Here is a 6000-nt window from a genome sequence, read left to right on the forward strand (position 1 = left end):
TTCTTCATGGAGTCCTTGCACGCCCTGATATACACATGATGGAAGTCCGCCTTGAATTCCGCAAAGATCTGTAGACTGTTATAGATAGTGGGCGATAATCGTGGCTTGTGGTTAAACCCCATTCTGATGTTCATCTCCATGAACACCCAGAATATCTTGTTGTCGCTGATCCTCTGCAAGTCTTTAGTTACCCACAACAAAGCGTACTTCTTTGCCTCTGGAAGATCCGGTGCAACTGTGGGGAACTAGCTGCCCTCAGGTAATTCCCAAGCCACCAGTACTATGGATAGCAGAAGCCATGCATATTGGAAAGTCTTCCCTATTCCTGTGCCTTGCAGTAGTTTTCCAGGAACTCCCTACATAAGTAATCCGCCCAATTAAACTGGACCCCTCTGTGCACTGCGCGACAAGTGCAACCACCAGCACGCGCACCTCATCCACGTGGAACTTCTGCATAAATTTCCCAGTTAGTATCTATGTTGCGACTCTAACCGCATCGTTATTGATACTAGAGATCACGTACCCTCTCTTTTTCTTCTCCAGCTTGAACTTTCTCTTCATGGCCTCCGCGATGGCCAAATCATCACTTTTACCCTCGGATATGTTCATTGGATCCTCCCCTTTGCAAGGGAGTCGGTTAATTCTATGAATTAGGTGGTCCCTGGTAGGGATGGGCTCCTCCAGCTATAAACACCCATCATGCACCAAGCAGAGCAGCTGCTTGATGACAAAGATAGTCACTGGGGAGCAATGGTAATGCAGCACCCAAAGCAGGTGTAACAATCCTCCTTTCTCTACTCCTCGCAATCACTTGTGTGGCTCCAACTCTATGACTCCTGCCACTGTATTTCTCTTTGGCTTCATTAGCTACGCGGTTTCCAAATGTGTGAATTTCTGGTGGTCCACGAGATCCCAGTCTTCAAATTTTAGAACCGACACCCGTTCCAAGTGCGCTCCATCAAAAATGATATCATAGGGTAGCAGCGAATTCTGGAGAGAGATATTTCTCTCATCTAGGTCCTTGGGCACCCTTTCTTTCCCTTTCCATGGAGGAACATACGTGGGCAACCTGGTCAGAGGGTCCGCACCCTGGATTTCTTCCTCCATTTCTTCATCCTCCTCTTCTTCTACTAGGATTTCCTCAAGGTCTTCCTCCTCCTCATTGGCTCCCAAATTTATCGTCTTCCCCTTTTGTTCCATGGTAATTTTAGCTCTCAGCGAGTTTCTAGGGGACATGCACACCGGAACCATAAGCTGGTTATCTTTCTTGGGTCTCAGCGTGCACGACGATTTAGGGATTTCTGCGACTATCCTAACACTTTCTCGGGCATCTCCTATCATCATGGCCTGCGCAACCTCTTCAGCGCTCATCTCTCCGATATCCATGGCCTCTTCAGACGCTGCCATATTGTTGTTCCACAAATCTCTCAACGGCTCAGGTAACTGCTCAAAAAATGCCTTCAACTTCAAAGATCAAATAGATCCAGGTTCATAAATCTCTGGGCATGCAATAGCTCAGTTCTCAAATGGCCAAGTGTTGTTTGCTGGGCAGCCCTTTGCAACTTATAGCACCTTTTGAATTCGAATTCGACTATTCCCCCCAAATTCGGTCCATTAATGCTCCCTTGGCGGCAGATTTTCCCAAATCTAGCCCATAAAGTTCGCCTTAAATGTCTGTCGCCCACTCCATTTGGTCTCAAACCAAGCATCACATCATGAATAGTAACTATAATGGTCACTTTCAGGAAACCTGCGTGGCAGCATAACTACCCTTGCATTGTCGCGGACCTTCTGACACCTTGCTATTGAGCGTAGTCCTGACATGGCGTAGCTCTCAAGCAGAGTAGTTTATAGTCCCGCACCTCCTTTCAGCTGCCTGGAGTGCTAAGACTATGCTTCTTATGGCTAGTCAGATGGTCGGGCCACCTGTATACGTCGTCAACCGACTACCATTTACTTTTCCTGGGAAGAGTTCATCATTTAACTTCACCAACTGCATCGCGCCACCGTCTATGATCTCCTTAATAACATACGATCCCATCCAATGAATTTGGAGCTTCCCCGGGAATTTATCAAACTTACTATCATATAACAATACCAAATCATTCACCTTAAAGGTGCATAACTTGATATGTCGATCGTGCCAAGCCTTTTCGTGTTGCTTTTGTACCTGCTGATGGAATCCAGCCAAAAATCATTCTTATTCAAGCTCCTCCAACTATGCGAGCCTCTCCTCCAGGGCTCCGTGGTCCATCATACTTGTGAGCACTGCTATGTGAAGACTAGACACGATATACTCTGTCAACATTATGACTTCCACTCCATAGGCCAGCCTAAAAGGCGTATGTCCCGTCAGTTTCTTGCATGTTGTCCTATAAGCCCATAATACTACGGGTACGCGTAGGTCCCAATCACTTCGTTGTGCATTGCATACTTTCGTCAACTTAGTCTCTAATACTTTGTTAAGTTCCTTTATAGTCCTATTAGCCTGTGGGTGATACAGTGTGCTTTTCTGATGATACACCTGAAACTCTTCTGTCAGCGTGCTGATCGTTTCATTCAAGAAATGTGCACCATGATCGCTCATCAAGATCTTCGAACAACCGAATTGCATCAGTATGCATTCAAAAATAAAATTCACAGTCGTCACGGTCGTGCAATCTTTTACTGGCTGCGCTTTTGCCAACATGTCAGGTATTCTATCGCAATAATAATATATCTCGCGCCTGTCTTTCCTTGCTATTTGATAGGTCCTACAAACTTGATCATCCGCTTTTCGAAGGGATGCAACATCATTTTTGGATTCAAAGGCATCTTGTCCCTCTGTGATGGCTTACCCATTATTTGACAGACATTGCATGCCTTGCACTGTGCTTTTGAATCCTAATGAAGAGTTGGCTACCACAACCCTGCGTGGAGAATATTCTGCGCGGCTACTCTCCCTGCATAATGACCTCCCACGAGGCCCCCATGAGTGTCTGTGAGGATGCTACTTCGTTCAAACTCTGGTACATACCTTCACAATATCTCATCATTCCCCATCTTGTATAGATGGCCCACAATGATAGAAAAATATGTCACGTGCACCACTAATTCCTTCTTCTACCGGACAGAGTAACCTTCCAACGGAGTTCCAATTGTTAGAAAGTGTTTTATATCTTCAAAATGCCCATCCGCCACATGCACAACAAAAAGCTTTGCATCAAGGAGTCCTTCCTCCAAGCTAGTAGGTTCCTCCCCTGTCTTAATGTGTGACATGTGATCAGGTCCCACGTTCAGTCGTCCAGGCTTCACAACAACTTCAAAATCATATTCTTGGAACAATAAAGGCCACCTTCATATGCGCCCCCCCGACACAGGATTATTGACCAGGTATTTCAGCACAGAATGATTTGTATACATCTTAAAGTGTCCCCTTAGAAAGTAGTGCTGATATTTCTAGAGCGCATACACCATAGCCAATCCCTCATGTTTAGTGGTGGAATAGTTCTTTTTTGCTTTAAATAATCTATGACCCGTGAACGCAATAGGGTGATCCAAGCCCTCTCCGCCATCTTGTGTGAGTACTACCCCTAGCGCTATACACGACGCGTCAACATGAACATGAAATTCTTTCTTCCAATTCGGGAAGACAAGAATCGGCATAGTAACCGTTTTCTCCTTCAATATATCTAGACTTTTCTTATAGTCGTCATCCTAGAAGAACGTGACATCCTTCTTCAGCAGCCTTTCCATTGGCATGGTAATCTGGGCGTAACTTTTGATAAACTTTCTGTAGTACCCTATATGTCCCAAGGTAGTGCGCATCTATTTCACACTGCGCAGTGCTTCCAAATTCAGAATCACTGCAATTTTCGTGGGGTCTACCATCAACCTTTGTTTACAAACCACATGCCCCAATAGGTTCCCAAAAGGAACGAGGAGCATACATTTCTTAAGGTTGAGCGTGATTTGGTATCTTTAGCATGTATCCAACATCAAGCGTAGGTTCGCTACATGGCACCTAACTAGCCCAAATATAGTCCATTCATCAAAATAGACCTCCAAGAACTTATGAATATATTCCCTGAATGCCACAACAACCACGCGTGAAAAGATAGTCAACGCATTATTCAATCCAAATGACATGACCGTGTTTTGAAAGAAACCCCACTCCATCGCGAAGGTTGTCTTGCTCCTATCCTCCAACACGATTCTGATCTGCTGGTACCCTAAGAACCCATCTGTGAAAGAATATGCTTCTTGACTGCCTACGTTGTCCAACACCTCATCTGTGAACGAAGTTGGGAGTGGATCATGTACACATGTGTCGTTCAACTTTCTGAGATCCATGAATATTCTTATTTTGTCCTTCTGCTTCTTCTCTTGTACCACCATCGGACTTAACCAATCGGATTCCTCCACAGGCTCGATGATGCCTATTGCGAGCATCTTGTCTAATTCCACGTGGACCTTCTCCTTGTATTTCGAATTTAAGCAATATGGTCTCTACTTGACGAGCTTCGTGTTGGGTTTTAATGTGATCCTCATTACCCCTAAGTCTCTAAATATTCCCTTTAAGTTTGTAAACTTGGTCGGGTATAAGTCTTGATATTCGCAAAGTAGTTCAGCCGCCTTGTACACCATTGCGTCATCCTAGTAGTCCCCAATCTTCACGAATTTAGGTTCCTCTTCCATACCAATATTCACCTGTTTAGTCTTCACTGGCACGGTTATGTCACGATTCTCAATTTGTGGTTCTTGAACCTTGCGCTGGCCTTCTGTTTCAGGGATATTAATTTTCCATGGATCTTCATCCTCTTCCTTAGCAGTTACATTATAACACTCCAATGCGCAACTTAACTGAGTATCCCACTCAGGCTGAATCAACTCTATTGACTCTTGTGGCATCCTAAAGATGACCGCTTTTACTTCTTGTAGCGCTTCATCAATACTATCCCAACCATCCTCAAAATTGAAGGTCATTACGAACCCTTCGCGCAGAACATCCCATTCACCTATCCCGTGGCGAAGTTATGTTTCTATATACCAGTTCATTGGTATAACATCCAGGGTGTGACAGAATAGGTGCACCCACTAAGGTTGTGGCTTTTCCCCATAGGCCTGCGTCCACTTGGCCAAATGTGTGCGCGGATCATCCTGCCCATTGTATTTATCTGCCAGTCACACTCTAGGCTTCCCAAACTGGGTGCGGATCATCCTCCTACATTTTTGCCAGTCATCAAAGCTCCCTTTGTGCGTAACCTACCACCTCATGAGTGTAGTGAATAGTACCCAGTTCAAGGCCTGGAAGCGTTGCTTTTCCGGAACCTCCATTTCAAATTTTTCCAAGAAGGCATCTACCTCACTTAACCCATCATAAGTAGGAAAATCTCTTATTTCTGTTGATATGCAGCGTAGTGATCTTGCCATCATATTAAAATTAAGCATGGTTACCTCGTGTAACCGATTCTGCCATTGATCTATCTCCTCATCAAAATCGAAGTACAGGATTTCTTGTGTTCCCTTGAAATTCTTCCATCCGCAGTGGGATTTACACAGTCTTTCTCTCACGCAGTTATCTTGTAGATGCAGTCCAAATCATCATCACTTTCATAGTCGCACACTGGCTCTGTATAGCGCGATGCCTCAGTAGGGTCTAGGGGTATAACTATGCATAGAGACTTATTCTCAAAAATGATGTTGCGCTTCTTCAAATTAATCACCCCGTTCATGTTAGTGGCCCAATCAATTCCTAAGAGCACAGTGTATGGATTGCTTTCACCAACAACCTCTATCACTTCAAAGTCTACTAGCGTGCTTGCTCCCTCAATATCCATAGTGATTCCCTGCAATCACCCCATGGGTATTATTTTATGCTGGTTTGCCATTCATAGCTGAATAGGAGACCACTGCAACGTAGGTCTCCCCATGCACTCCCATGTCTGCTTCGGCAGAACATTCGCGCCCGACCCTAAATCCAAAATTACTTGGTCCATCTCATATTCTCCAATTTGCGCG

The sequence above is a fragment of the Pinus tabuliformis genome, chromosome 1_1 (assembly GCF_031772625.1).
Source record: "Pinus tabuliformis cultivar Carrire ecotype Pingquan chromosome 1_1, CPIR1, whole genome shotgun sequence".
Taxonomy (NCBI): domain Eukaryota; kingdom Viridiplantae; phylum Streptophyta; class Pinopsida; order Pinales; family Pinaceae; genus Pinus; species Pinus tabuliformis.